Genomic DNA, 14,796 nt, shown 5'->3' on the forward strand with positions numbered 1-14,796 from the left:
GTAGAAGTGGAGCTGTGGCTCCAGTGGTAGAGTACTAGCCTTAAGCAAAATAATAATAATAATAATACCCCAGGGACACCGCCCAGGCCCTGAGTTCAAGCCCCAGGACAGGCAAAATGAATGCACGAATGACAGGGTCCTTGAACACAAGCTGACCACACTGAAACGTAGGACGGGACTCCCGGACCACATCTGAAGTTTTAGCAGTTAAATTAAGTCAGAGAGGCAAACTAGGTTACAGTCTGATTTCTGAGAAGCCTATTGGCTGGGTGCTTAACTGGCTCAAATCTATGCAAATGAAAGAAGACAAAAACCAATGGCCAGGTTTGCCGATGGCATCTCCCAGGCCTGTCTGGTCCCAGCTATTGGGGAAGAGGATTGGAGGTCCCCAGCGGGCTCCGCATGGCTTTGTGCCAGCTCCCCCTACCCCCGTCCTGCCCCCCAACTCCTACCAATCCAGGACAGACCTATTCAGACCCTATCTCCCCGAGGCGAGCGGATCCTGGGAATGCCCTAAACACAAAACAAAACAAAAACCAAAAGAAGGGGGAAAAGCGTGAGAAAAGTCAGAAATCACAGGGATGGGCAATCCTGGCAGAGGGCGGCTCTTCCTGTGAGGTTCAGCCAAAACCTTCTCCAACCCAAGAAGCCTGGTCGGGGTGGGGTAGTTCAAGGTGGAGCGGAGGAAGAGGGGGCTGTGGTGTGGGCCGGGTACTGCCCTGACCCCTCTGGGCTCTGTAACATGCTGCGGGAAGACAGACGGACCCAGGGTGTCTGAAAAGCAGAGTTCACTCCTCCCTGACCTGCCAAAGCCTGGGGTGAACACTTGCTCTAGAGTTTTGTTGGGAGGAAGATCTAGAGAGGGTGGGAGGGTTTATAAAGGGAATACCTGCCAGGCGCTGGTGGCTCACGCCTGTCATCCCAGCTACTCAGGAGGCTGAGATCTGAGGATCGTGGTTCAAAGCCAGCCCCAGGCAGGAAAGTCCATGAGACTCTTATCTCCAATGAATCACCAGAAAACTGGAAGTGGCGCTGTGGCTCAAGTGGTAGAGCGCCCACCTTGAGCTGAGGGACAGCGCCCAGGCCCAGAGTTCAAGTCCCACCACCACCAAAAAAAAAAAAAAAAAAGTTAATACCTGAAGAATTTAACAAGTCAGGCTTAACAGTGGCTCTCCGCCTTTACATCCCAGCTCCTCAGGAGCTGGAGGCAGGGGTAGACTGAGATCTGAGGATCAAGGTTCGAAGCCAGCCAGAGCAGGAGCGGCCTCAAGACTCTCATCTCCAATGAACCAGCCAAAAGCCAGAAATGGAGCCATGGTTCAACTGGTAGAGCACCAGCCTTGTGTGTAAATGCTAAGGGATGATGCTTAGGCCCTGAGATCAAATGCTAGTATGATCAGAGGAGAGACAGACAGACAGACAGACACAGAGAGACAGAGAGAGAGGACTCAGGACTCCATGAGTGCCCCTGAGCTGTGCTCCCAGCCTAGATTTTTTTTCTAACCAGTGAGCATGGGTTCCTTTATGCTTTTTAAAAGCTGGACATGTGGGGGGAGGGGATTCTGGAGGCCGGTGGATCTTTGGGATTCACAGGCCTAAGTGACCTGCCTTTGGCCCTTGGGGGGGGGCTCTAGGAAGGAAAGCCCAGGGCCATGCTGCGGGTGAGGGGCATGTAAAGAATTCACAGCTCTGTGCAGCAGGGGGGGGAAGGCCGAGGCTCGGTTTCCAGGTCAGAAATCTGAGCCCTGGACAGGAAAAAAAGCTTTGAGCCCTGGAGAAGAAGAGTCAAAACTCCCAGGGGCCTCCGGGAGGGAGGAAGGGGTGGGGAGGGGCTTGGGGCTGGGGACTGCGGGAGACTGTGCTGGGTGTGGAGGTGAGAGGAATTGTAAAACAGGAAGGCCCCGCTCCGGTGAGTCACAGCACAGCACGTGCACACACCCCGAGCTCTCAGCCCGGACGCATCAGCGCGATTGCGAACCCCACACCCTGCCCACGGTGATGTGTCCAGACACTGCTTCTGATCTCACTGGGAGTGCTCACTCAGGAACGGGTTGATCTAGGAGGTTATACCTGTAATACATTCACCTCCTTACTGCTTTTCAAACCCCCCCCATTGAAGGAGGAAATCCAGGTATAGAGGTGTGTGTGTGTGTGTGTGTGTGTGTGTGTGTGTGTGTGTGTGTGTGTGTGTGTGTGTGTGTGTGTGTGTGTGTGTGTGTGTGTGTGTGTGTGTGTGTTTTACTCAAGGCTGGTGCTCTACTGCTTGTGCCATAGCTCCATTTCCAGCTTTTGGGTGGTAGAGTGGAGTTAGGAGTCTCATAGAGGGACTGGGAAGGTGGCTCCGTGGTAGAGGGCTTACCTCGCGTGCACAAAGCCCCAGGTTCGATTCCTCAGTACCACAGAGCCAGAAAGAGCTGGGAGTGGCACTGTGGCTCAAGTGGTAGAGCACCAGCCTTGAGCAAAAGAAGCTCAGGGTCAGTGCGCAGGCCCTGAGTTCAAGTCCCAGGACTGGCAAAAAGAAGAAGAAGAAAAAGTCTGGTAGCCTCTCCCGCGCAGGCTGGCTTTGCGTGGCACGTCTCTGCCTCAGGGGTGCTGGGAGGATGGGTAGCCTTGAGGGGCTTTGCGGGTGCCACGTGCCAGATGCAGAGCTCCAGGCAGGAGAAGCCGGGGGCTCTGTCCCCTGCATTCGCAAGCAGCCCTGGCTGATGGGAAATGGTGGCGAGCTTCCCAGTGGTGGCACCCGGCTCCCACCAGGTGTCCAGGACCAACCCCGGAGCCCTTGGTCAGCAGAAACTAACAGCTGATCACGTTCACCATGAAGGCTCTTAGCTCCGCCCCCGCCCATGAGTGACACAGCCCCCATCTCTCCCTGTCCCTTCCCGTGAGAGACAATGGGAAAAAGGGTGGGAAGAAGTCATTGACATTACTGGCGTGGCGCTGAAAGGGAGACTGGATTGAGCCCATCAACCCAAGACCCTCTGTGCCCTGGGCTCTTTTCCTGCCTCCTTCTGGAAGCCTTTGGTGGGAGAGGGAAGTGTCAGTCTTGGGTCTTGAACTCAGGACCTGGGCACTGTCCCTGAGCTTTTGTGCTCAAGGCTAGAGCTCTACTACTTGGAGCCACAGCCCCACTTCTGGCCTTTTGGAGGTTCACTAGAACTAGAGATAAGAGTCTCCCAAGACTTTCCCTGCCTGGGCTGGCCTCAAAACTCGACCCTCAGATCTCAGCCTCCTGTGTAGCTAGGATGACAGGCTCCAGCCGGGCTGGAGGCCTCCTCTTTAGGGTGCTGTATTCGTAGATTCCAGAGTATCTTAATGCAAGGAGAAGAGCCTTGGGGGACAGTGGTGGCTTCGGGGTCCCCATCTTTGTGCAGAAGAACCCCATGACCCAGGCTTTGGCTGAAGTGGGGGGGAGGAGAGGGGGGGAGAGTCCACACCCAGGCAGCCCAGCCCAGCCCAGCCGCAGCTGCTGGCGGTGAGTCTCCAGGTCTAAAATTAGCCCGGGGCTCTGCGCCCTGGCAGCTGGGGGCTGGCCTGGCAGCCGGGCCTGCGGTGAGCTAATGACCGGGGCCCGTCTGCCCTGCCCGGGACAACGAGGGGTTAGGAGAAGGCACTGGTGGCCTCAGCCCTCCTACCACGACGAACCCCGCAAAGGTGGTCTGGGCGTGGGACCTTGGGGTGCAGAGGGCTTGGGGGGGTGCCCTGCCCCAGCCTGGCTCCAGGCATGCCGGGGGCCGGGGGGGGGGCAGGAGGGGAAAAACGGGGTAAACAAGCTTAGTGAGAGGTGTGGAGGGCCGGGGTTCAGTTTCCACGGCTCCACCGCCACCTTGTGAGCCAGGGTCACTGACTCCCATGACGCCATGGGGAAGCTGACCAGCGTGGCTGGCCCACTGGTCAGCTAGCCTGGGAGGAAAATTCTAGAAGCACCACTCCCCATCTTCGGCGCCTCTAAGCCGGGACTCTCGCCCACTGCCTCCCATCGCCAGGTCCCGGGCCTGGGAGGGTCCAGTCAGGCCAGTGCCAGGGCTCCCAAACCAGGCCTCGGGCTCACCGCCGGCCCTGGGCAGAAGGCCTTGCACCCCAACGCGGCACACAGCGGGGTTTGTGACGGATGAGGCGGGCAGCGGGCGGCCCGGCCCAGCCCTGAGAAGAGCAGATGCAGAATCTATGCCCTGACGTTGATGCGTGGGCCTGGGCCGGGGTGGGGGTGGGGGATGTGGGGGGGCTCCGAATGGCTACCACCAACCCCCCACACACACATACTGAGGATGGACTTGCAGCAAACCCCACCAGCATGGCGCCCCCCACCCCCTCCCCCCAAGGGTCTTCTCTGCCTTGGAGGCCATGACCCAGTGCCCTGGAGGAAGGTCTGGTCAGGCACAGTGGCTCACGCCTGTCATCCCAGCTACTCCGGAGGAGATCTGAGGATTGTGGTTTGAAGCCAGCCAGGAACGACAAATCCTTGAGACTACAAACAAACGAACAAACAAACAAAGCCAACCGCCGGGCGCTGGTGGCTCATGCTACTCAGGAGGCTGAGATCAGAGGATCGAGCTTCAAAGCCAGCCCAGGCAGGAAAGTCCTTGAGACTCTTATCTCCAGTGAATCACCAAAACGCCAGAAGTGGCGCTGTGGCTCAAGTGGTAGAGCGCCAGCCTTGAGCTGAGGGACAGCGCCCAGGCCCAGAGTTCAAGGCCCACGACTGACAAAAAAAAAAAAAAGCCCAAAGTAGAGGTGTGGCTCAAACGGTAGAGCATTAGCTTTGAGTTCAGGCCCTGAGCTCAAGCGTCAGGAAGAAGGAGGAGGAGGAGGATGAAAGGAAGAAAGGAGAGAAAGAAGGAAGAAATAAAAGGAAGAAGAGAGAGAAGAGGAGGAAAAAGTAAACAGGAGGAAGGACGAAGAGGAGGAGGAAAAGGAGGAGGAGGAGGAAAAGGAGGAGGAGGAGGAAAAGGAGGAGGTGGAAGAGGAGGAGGAGGGGGAGGAGGAGGGGGAGGGGGAGGAGGAGGGGGAGGAGGAGGAGGAGGGGGAGGAGGAGGAGGGGGAGGAGGAGATGGAGGAGGGGGAGGGGAGATGGAGGAGGAGGAGGAGGGGGAGGGGGAGGAGCAGGAGGAAGAGGAGGAGGAGCAGGAGGAGGAGGAGGAGCAGGAGCAGGAGGAGGAGGGGGAGGAGGAGGAGGAGGAGGAGGAGGGGGAGCAGGAGAGGAGGAGCAGGAGGAGGAGGAGGAGCAGGAGCAGGAGGAGGAGGGGGAGGAGGGGGGAGGAGGAGGAGGAGGAGGAGGGGGAGGAGGAGGAGGAGGAGGAGGAGGAGGAGGAGGAGGAGGGGGAGGAGGAGGAGGAGGAGGAGGAGGAGGAGGAGGAGGAGGAGCAGCAGCAGCAGCAGCAGCATGCGCAGGGCTTGACCTCTTTTCTTGACCGTCCTCGCTCTCATCTGACTTCCTTGCAGCTAGAAATCCACCTCCACCTCTGGGTGGCTGCGGAACGGCCTGAGAAGTGCTGATTTCTCGTCTGGGTGTTGGGCTGGTCTGTCTGTTTTGACCCTGTACGGAGACCAGGCTGGCCTGCAATTCCCCATCTTCCTGCCTCCCCCAAGTGTCAGGATTACAGGCATGCACCACCCCACCGGGCCACCCGCCAAGTCCCCACGGCTTCATCTCCCGCCACTGACGGATGGACCGGAGAATGGAGAGACAGACAAAGCGAGCGTGAGCAGAAGGAAGACACCACCTTCATGCCCGCTGCCGTCACTCCAGCCAATCCTAACTGCTCCGTCAGGCCACCCACCAGTGCTGAGCCGCATGGCCGCCGTCTCCCAGGAGCCTCTGCTCTGAGGAACACGGGGTCCCTTAGCTGTGACCAGCCGGTACTGCCTGCCTCACCTAGAACACTCACCTTTGTTGAGACACACGCACATGAGCAGGCACGCACGCGTGCACACACACACACACACACACACACACACTGCTGGAGCTGGAGGAGAGCCTTAGAAACTCAAGCCAAGGAGGAGGAGGAGGAGGAGGACTTCTTCCTCTTCTTCTTCCTCTTCTTCTTCCTCCTCCTCTTCCTCCCTCCTTCCTCCTCCTCCTCCTTCTTCTTCAAGAAAATACAGACACCTATTTAAAAGTTCCGCATGAAACACGACAAACTTCCTTTTACAGACAGAGACCAGCCCTCCATAAAGGGAAAAGAATCCCACGGGGGATTCTTGGGGAGCAGATGCTCACACGTTCACAGCCCCTCTGTGGAGGGCCATGGCAGGTTTTAGATGACATGAGGGATAACAGAACTTCGTTTTAAAGTCCGCTCTAACAGCGCACGCCGGCCCGGCCCGTAGCTACTCAGAAGGTGGCGAGCACGAGGATGGAGGTTTGAGGCCAGCCCCAGCAGAGTTCAAGAGGCCACACCTCTGCAGAAAAGACCAGGTATAGCAGGATAACGCAGTTGGTATCCCGACCTAAGTAGGAGGATCGTCATTCCTGGCAGATTGTGGTTCAGACCAGCCTGGGCTAAATAAGTGACATTTTATTTTAAAAATAACTAGAGGAAAAGGGCTGGAGGCATGACTCAAGGGGGTAGAGCCCTGGTTCAAACCACAATACCACCCCAAAAAAACCTTTAAAAAAAGAAAAACATAAGACCAAACTGAACATTGTGGCTCACGTGCCCATAACTGTAGCTACTTAGGAGGCAGAGGTTCAGAGGTTCAAAGTCTGAGGCCAGCCCAGGCACACAGTAAGACCTTCAACTCAACCCATCCTCCCCTTCCTGTTTGTGGGAGCACAAACAGGAAGATAACACCCAGGATTGGTTTGGGGGGGGCATGAAATATGGGACCTTAGTCGAAAACAAAAGCAACACAGGCTTGAGGCCTGTCCCAAGTGGTAGAGCACCTTCCTGCCCAGCCAAGTCCAAGGTCCTGAGTTCAAACCCAAGTACTCCTGCGCTCCTAGGACTTGAACAAGAACCAGGTACAACCCCAGACCCCGGAGTCACTGGAATGAAGACGTGGGGGCAGGAGTCTTCCGCTATTTCTCTCCCCCCACGATCTTCCGCCACCATTTCCCAGGGCCCTCCACTAAGCGGAAGAGGAAGAGGAGGAGAGGAGAGGAGAGGAGAGAGAATCCTTGGCTCCTGATGGAATCCAAGTTCCCGATCAAGTGTAAAGGCTACCTAAAGAAACCCTCCCAAGTTGTATTTGGCCCTAACTCAAGTGTGTTGGGTCTCTTTTGACACTCTGACTCTTTTTAAGTGAGGCGGTACCAGGGTTTGAACTCAGGGCCGCTTGGCGCCTGCTGGGCCGACACGATCCCACCGAGCTGCGACTCCAGCTGCTCATCTCGGGTTATTTTTAGGATAGAGCATTGTGCCTCCTAGCAGACCCAAATCCCTTCCCCCTCCCCCGATTCCAGACTTCCCATCATCGCCGGGATTGAAGGCGGTGTGCGGCCACATCTGACTTCTTCCCGAGGAAATGGGAGTCTCACAGCACCCTAGCTGGCCTGGGCACCTCCATCCTCAAGCCTCCTAACCAAAGGTTGGGGTGCTTGTGAACTTGCCTGCCCAGGCCCAGCCTCCAACCGGGATCCTCCCCTTCTCAGCCTCTAAGGCTTACGGTTATCAGCAAAGCTCTGCAGGGAAGGCTGTCCAACTTTAGATGAAGCAGCCAAGGTCCCACGACCGGGTGAGTAACGGTGGAGACTTCAGCCGGGCCCCATTTTTTCCAGGAACCCCACCACACAGTCACTCCACACACATAGTTCCCCACCAAACAGTGAAGGCTCTGGAAACCTTTTCCTTTGCGCTTTAGAATGCGTCACCCCTGCCACCAAAGAGACTACAAAATACAAAACAGCCGGGCACAGGCGGCTCACACCTGTCATCCCCAGCTACCCAGGAGGCTGAGATCTGAGGACTGTGGTTCAAAGCCAGCCCAGGTAGGAGAAAGTCACTGAGAGTCTTTATCGCCAATAAACTACTCAGAAAAAAACCAAAAAACAAAACTGGAAGGGGAGCTGTGGCTCGAGTGGTAGAGGGCTGACCTTGAGCAAGAGATGCTCAGGGCCAACACCAGGCTCAGAGTTCAAGCCTGGCACAAAAGAGAGTACATGCAGAGGTTTGGAATAAAGAGCCTACTCATGGGCCCGCTTCCCTCTAGACGCAACAGAGCCCCGCTCTGGCGCTGGCATTTTCTGTCGGCTAACCTATAAATCCACTAGCTATGTGGATTACGAGGTCGAGTGGCGGCCGAGGCTTGGATGTATGGCCTCGTTTAGCGCTCGCCACCCATCCGCAGAGGGAATGGTACCAGTGGAAAGTTTTTTCAGAGGGGAATTTCTCTGAGAGCGGTGGACGTGGGGAGAGCGCGGGGAGCAGCGGGTCAGCTCCAAGAACCTCCAGGCCCCCTTCCAAACAAAGCAAACGCACCCGTCCCAGCTCCGCTCGGCCCAGCCAGAGCAAGGCCTGGAAAATTACGGCAGTGCCCCCAGCCGGCTCTGCGAACCAGAACAGAGAAGGGCCTGTATGAGGAGCAGGCCTGCGGGCGGGCACTGCGGGGGAGGCCACGCGGGGCGGGGAGGGGCGCAAAGACACGCATGCGGCTAAGGAAGGTCCCCCAGAAGAGGAACAGAAGAGACCAGGAAGGGACAGACACCAAATACGGTAGTCTCTCGTCAAGCACGCATTCCTGCTGCCAGACACTTTTCTTTTTTTTTTTTTTGGTTGGTCCTGGGGCTTGAACTCAGGGCCTGGGCGCTGTCCCTGAGCTCTTCAGCTCAAGGCTAGCGCTCTACCACTTGAGCCACAGCTTAACAGCTGGTTTTCTGGTGGTTCATTGGAGATCAGAATCTCATGGACTTTCCTGCCTGGGCTGGCTTTGAACCTTGATCCTCAGATCTCAGCCTCCTGAGTAGCTAGGATGACAGGCGGGAGCCACTGGGACCCAGCCAGATACTCTTATAAAGAAGGGCTGATGGCATCCTTCCATTTGCTTTTGTATCTATCTGTCTGTCTGTCTATCCATCCATCCATCTATCTATCTATCCATCCACCCATCTATCATCTATCATTGATCTATCTTATCTAACCACCTATCATCTATTTTTGTGTGTGTGTGCTGGTCCTGGGGCTTGAACTTAGGGAGTGGGCGCTGTCCCTGAGCTTTTCCACTCAAAGCTGGCGCTCTACCACTTGAGCCACAGCTCTACTACTTCCGGCTTTTTGCTGATTAAAATCGCATGGCTTTTCCTACCCAGGCTGGTTTCAAATTGAGATCCTCAGGCCTCGGCCTCTTGAGTAGCTGGGATGACAGGTGTGAGCCACCGGTGCCTGGCTTGTTTGGGTAGGAAGTATGCTGGCCCAGGGAAGAATTCCTGGGCTGCTCAGGAGGGTATTGGCTAGGGGAAAAGGCAGGGAACTTGCACATTCGGACCCGACTATCCATGACCGGAACAAAGCTTCTGCCATGCCTGCCCAGGACGGGTACTAACTCGGTGATGCGCGCAGCCCAACAGATGGGTGAAATAACACTACCGTAAGTTCAATACGGGAAAGCGAGCCGACGGAGCGTGGAAGGGAAAAGCTGGCCTGCCAGGCAGTGTGTCATGGCTCTTCCCACAGGGACCCCCACACCGGCCAGGTCTACTCCACGGGGGGGGGGGGGGGGGGGCGGGGCACACAGAGCCAGGCGCTCCCTCCCTCCCTCCCCCTGCCCGCGGCTCACATTACCAGCACTGGAGGGTTGAATGCCCTCCGAAGCAGAGTGCCAGGCTGGGGTCGGGTGGGGGACTGGAAGGCCCCCCCAGGCTGTCCCCGGAGGTGGACCAGGGAGACAGCTCTGGCCAATTGGCTCCCGGCCTGAAGCCACTCAACTCTGGCTCTGGGCCCAAACGTCATGTCTTGACTCTGGCCGGTCCTGGCAGTAGGTGACTTAGGAAGGAAAGAAGCGGAGGAGGCTCCTCAGATCCCTAGCTATAATCCAATCTGCAGAGACAGCCAGAGCTTGTTCACACCTGCGCGGATGCGGATGGAGAATCTTTTTCCTTCCGGGAGGCTCCATTTCCCGGGGGTGCTTTTCAGCCACTCAAGGCCATGCGGGAGATGGCAAAAACACAGGGCGTCGCTGGACACACGGCAGGGGGGTGGTTATGTGCAGTGGCAGCCCCAGGCCCTAGAGCCCACCACCAGCTGGCCCCTGCCCCTGTCCCAGAGCCCCGATGCCACGGAGCCTGCTCTTCAGAGCCTTCCCCTTTGTATGTGTGCGGGCTGGGGTTTGACTCCCGCCTGGATGCTGTCCCTGAGCTTTTATGCTCTACCACTTGAGCCACAGCTCTCTCTACCTCTGGCTTTTTTGTATGTGTGTGTGTGTAGTTCACTGGCAACACAAGTCATACAGACTTTCCTGCCCGGACCAGCTTTGAACCTCAATTCTCATATCTCAGCCCTCCTGAATAGCTGGCGCGAGCCACAGGTGACAGGAAAGTCTTATGCAAGATCCCCCCTGGCTGCTCAGTATTCTGAATGTGAATTCTCTCTACGTTTTTTTTTTTTTGTAGAAATGGGGGCGGGCGGAGCAGTACTGGAATTCAAACTCAGGGCATTGAGTTTGCTGGGCAGGGGCTTCTACCACTGAGCCACACCTCCAGTTATGTTTTCTAACTAGTTATTTGGAAGCTAGGGTCTTGTTATCTGCCCAGGTGCACACCTAGATCTCCAGCTACCTGTTTTAGGCTTCCTAAAATAGCTAGGGTAACAGACACTCACCAGCACAGCCAGTTCTCTATGGAGATTAAAAAAAAACCTCAAGAACTTTCTGCCCATACTGGCCTCAAACCACAATTCTTCTCTCTGCCTTCCAGGTAGCTGGGATTACAGGTATGAGCCACTTGTCCAGCTGTGTCTTTGGATATGTTGTTCTTTCTGTCAGGATGGCCTCCTTTCTGTAACGTTGCAAAATCTTCATCCTGCCGCCAAGCTGTTCTCAGGTGGTCTCACTTTTGTGAACGGAGTCAGAGCAGTGGCCTGGCCACACCTAGTTGCTACATTTGGGAAACTTAATGATTGTTTTGTTTTTTATTTTCTATAGGCACCTGATACCCTCCAGGAAGGAGGGCTGAGATTTCAGAAACTTCTTATCTACTCTGCTCAGGGTGTGTTTGCTCTTTTTTTTGGGGGGGGGTCTGGTTGTAGGGCCTGAACTCTGGGCCTAGGCGCTGTCCCTCAGCTCTTCAGCTCAAGGCTAGCGCTCTACCACTTGAGCCACAGCACCACTTCCGGCTTTTTTCTTTTTTGCTTATGTGGTGCTGAGGAATTGAACCCAGGGCCTCAGGCATGCAAGGCAAGCGCTCTACCACTGAGCCACCTTCCCAGCCCTGTGCTTGCTCTTAAATAAGCGTCTGTGCCACGGGCGAGCGCCCAGTCTCATCCCTCTTCCTCTACTTGTGAATGACTTCGGTTGTTTTCCTCCCAACTGCGGTTACATCTTTTTCTGCACATGTGGTCCAAATTGTCCACCTCCACGTCTCCAGCTTCGGGGGGTTATTTCCAGAGCTCACGGTGGGAGATGTGGCCTTCCCTCCCTGTCATTACTCCGCCAGCCTGCCGCTCGGTGACTGCCATCTTTCGAGGACTTCTCCCAGGGACAGGCAAATCACAGGCTCTGGGCAGCGGGGCTGGCGGTGGCGAAAACTGGCAACGATTACTAGAAAAAGGAGGCCGGGGGTGGGGGTGAGAGGGGGCAGGGCAGGAGGGGGCCACGGCAGCTGTGGTCAGGGCCCCACTACAGTCCCCGGAGGGCAGTTTTACAACTCCGGTTGCTGCCAGTATGCAGAGTGTGGAGGAAAGCTACAGCGCTTTTCTACCTTGTGTTCCTCGTTCCTCCTCCTATGACCCCCCCCCCCACCCTGCAGAGGAACAGCGCCTAGTGGCCGGTTCCATCTGTAGGACCAGAGGGGACCCTGATGCCAAACACCTGGCTTGGTGACACGTAAAGCAGATGGGACGCGGGGAGCCACCACCACAGTCAAAGGAGGGGACCCGTTCTGTCACAGATGGACCATGGGTTCCAGGAGACAGAGGGAAGGAAACCAGCGGGCCCTCCATGCCCAGGCTTGGCCACCTGTTAAAAAACCTACGGCGTGAAATCCAAGCATGGTGGTGCATGCCTGTAATCCCAGCGAGTGTTTGTGTGTGAGTGTGTGTGTGTGTGTGTGTGTGTGTTTGGGGGGGGGGGGAGATAATCTAAGAGAATGGAGAGTTCCAAGCCCTGTCTCAAATAATAACACGTTTTTAAAAAACAGTGAATAAAATCGAAGCGACGCCGAAAGCCAGTTCTGGAATCAGACACTGGGAACTTTTTTTTTTTTTTTTTTTTGAGAAGGAGCCTTCGGAAAAAGAAACAAAGAATAAGAAAACCAAGTCAGCTTCATCCAGGAAGGGAACTTGGCAGATTCTAGAACCGATGGCTCAGAATGAGAAAGCCAAGATGCCCTGGGAGGAGGGTGGGTCCCAAGGATGAGGGGCAAAAGCGAGGGAGAGGCCTCTCCAGGGACTCCATGCTGGGCCCAACCTGTGGAGTCCAGCCACCTGAGGCTGATCGGCGGAGAAAGTGCTAGAGCAAGATTGTCAAGAGGAGGCAGCTGGGCCGATGGTGAGCTGGTAGAAGGCTGCCTTCCTCCCGGTAGCCGCCCTGCGCCTGGAAACACTCAAGTGACAATCAGTGTCCACATGGAGTGGGGGGCGCTGAGGCCGTTTAAGACAAGAGGAGCTGCGGCTCCCCTCCTTCCACCTGGCCGTGGTGGCGGAGCACCCTCCCTTGCAGCCCGTGGGGGGGGGGCGGCTCACACCTGCAACTCCTGGCTGCTTGGGAGGCTGAGATCTGAGGATCGCAGTCTGAGACCAGCCCCCAGCAGACAAATCCAACTCTTTTCCAATCAACCAGAGAGAAAGCCAGAAGGAGAGCGCAGCGTGGAGTTCAAGGGAGAGCTCTCCAGGATCCTGAGTTCAAGCCTCGTGCCCGCACACCCGTGCACACGCGTGCACACGCACACGTCCAGCCTCGCCGGCTCATTCACTGTCCCCAGCAATTCCCTCTTTTTTCCTTGGCCACGGGAGGAGGAAAAACACCACACCCGCTCTGGGTAGAGCGCCCAGCGCCTTCTCCCCTCCGAGGGTCCTCGGTGCCCCCTGGGGCTGCACGGGGCTGGGGGGGGTCTCCCCACCATTCAAGTGGCCTTTATGGAAAGGTCGCTGCCGGTGGCCACACCGACTGCAGGGAACAGGAGCGACCACTGAGGCACGGACGGACAGACGCACCGCACGGTGTCCGGGACGGCGATGGGTGGGTGCGGTCGGGGGGACAGGCTGGGGGACCCCCCAGGACGGCGAGGTGCACCCCCCCCCCCACGGCAATCCCACACCCCGGGCGCCCCCCGGCCCCACTCACTGCGGTTCAGCGGGTTCCCGCCGTCCTGGGCCGACGCCACCAGCTCCAGGTAGAGCGTCCAGAGCCCCAGCGACACGGCGGCCAGCCCCAGCAGCAGCCGGAAGCGCCTTCGCAGCAGCCGGGCCGGGCGCGCCAGCAGCCGCGGCAGCGCGGCCCGGGGGCTCCCCATGGCGCCGCGCCCCGAACTTCAGGCCGGGTCCCCCGGGCGCGCTCCAGCCGGGCTCCGGGGCATGCTCCGGGCGTGTCGGCCGCCCGGGGACCACCACGCCGGCCCTGGGCTGGCAGGGGGGCGGGCGGGCTCGCTCGCTGGTCCCGGCGCCCCGATGATCGGCAGCCTCCGCTCTGGCCTCCCGCAGCTCCGCGCAGCACCTCACACCCCACCTGTCCCGCCCAAGCCCAGGCCGCGCCCCCATCGTCCGCGCCTCCCGCCGCAGGTGGGCTCCGCCCCGAGGAGGAGCGGGGAAGAGGCCGTGTGCCCCTGCCCCGGGCCACGCCCCGCGCCACGCCCAGGCCACGCCTCCGTCCATGCCACGTCCAATCCGCATTCTGGACTGGACGGCTCCGCCCAGAAGAGGAGGAGCCGGGAAGAGGCTGCCAGCCCCTGCCAGGCCACGCCCCCATACAGGCCACGCCCAGCCCGCAGTCTGGACTAGATAGCTCTGCTCTGAGGAGGAGGAGCAGGGAAGAGGGTACCCGGGCCACGCCCAGGACACGCCCACAAGCCACACCCTCGCACCAACCACGCCCACCCCACACTCTGGGATGGATGGCTCCGCCCCGAGGAGGAGGAGCGGGGAAGACGCTACTCACCACGGCCTGGGCCACGCCCCACACAAGCCACGCCCAGTCAACGCTAGCCTGGATGGCCCCGCCCCTTCCCGGGCCACGCCCCCTGTAAGCCACGCCCGTTCCGCACCCTGGACTCGGGCTGGCCCCGCCCCTGTGAAGGAGGGGCCGGGGAGGGGGCGCAGGTAGGTTTGTTCCCTGGAGTGAGGGGCAGAGGCTGTGGCTCCTGCGGGGTGGCAGGAGGTGGGACCGAAGGAGGGGTTCCCACCCTCCTCCCCCCCCACCCCCGCAGGCCTCCGCCCACAGGAGGTGGGACACAGATCATAGGAGTGAGATTCTGCCAAGGGAAACTGAGTCACCTCTTGGGGCTCCTGGGTGAACAGGCCAGTTCGTGTTGGGTGACAGGCTGGCTTGCGGGGCAGGCTTTTTATTTGTGAGTGTGTGTGTGTGTGTGCACACACGTGTGTGTGCCGGCCCTGGGGCGTGAACTCAGGGCCTGTCCCTCAGGATTCTGCACTAGAGCCTCAGCTCCTCTTCCAGCTTGGCTGAGTGACTGGGGACAGAGTCCCTCCCTCCCCC

The 14,796-nt window shown here is 58.1% G+C and overlaps 1 protein-coding gene across 1 annotated transcript in view; it reads right to left on the reverse strand.

Moving 5' to 3' along the window:
- LOC122101697 (beta-1,4-N-acetylgalactosaminyltransferase 3-like) overlaps positions 1 to 13,492 on the reverse strand; it is a gene marked incomplete at its 3' end in the record, with an annotated part of 47,055 nt that extends 33,563 nt beyond the window's left edge. The window contains exon 1 of the mRNA XM_042672174.1: positions 13,432 to 13,492. The remainder of the gene's footprint in view (positions 1 to 13,431) is intronic.
- Between the last annotated feature and the right edge of the window lie 1,304 nt (positions 13,493 to 14,796).

Source organism: Dipodomys spectabilis, unplaced genomic scaffold (genome assembly GCF_019054845.1).
Source record: "Dipodomys spectabilis isolate Male_0828 unplaced genomic scaffold, ASM1905484v1 ptg000672l, whole genome shotgun sequence".
Classification (NCBI taxonomy): Eukaryota; Metazoa; Chordata; class Mammalia; order Rodentia; family Heteromyidae; genus Dipodomys; species Dipodomys spectabilis.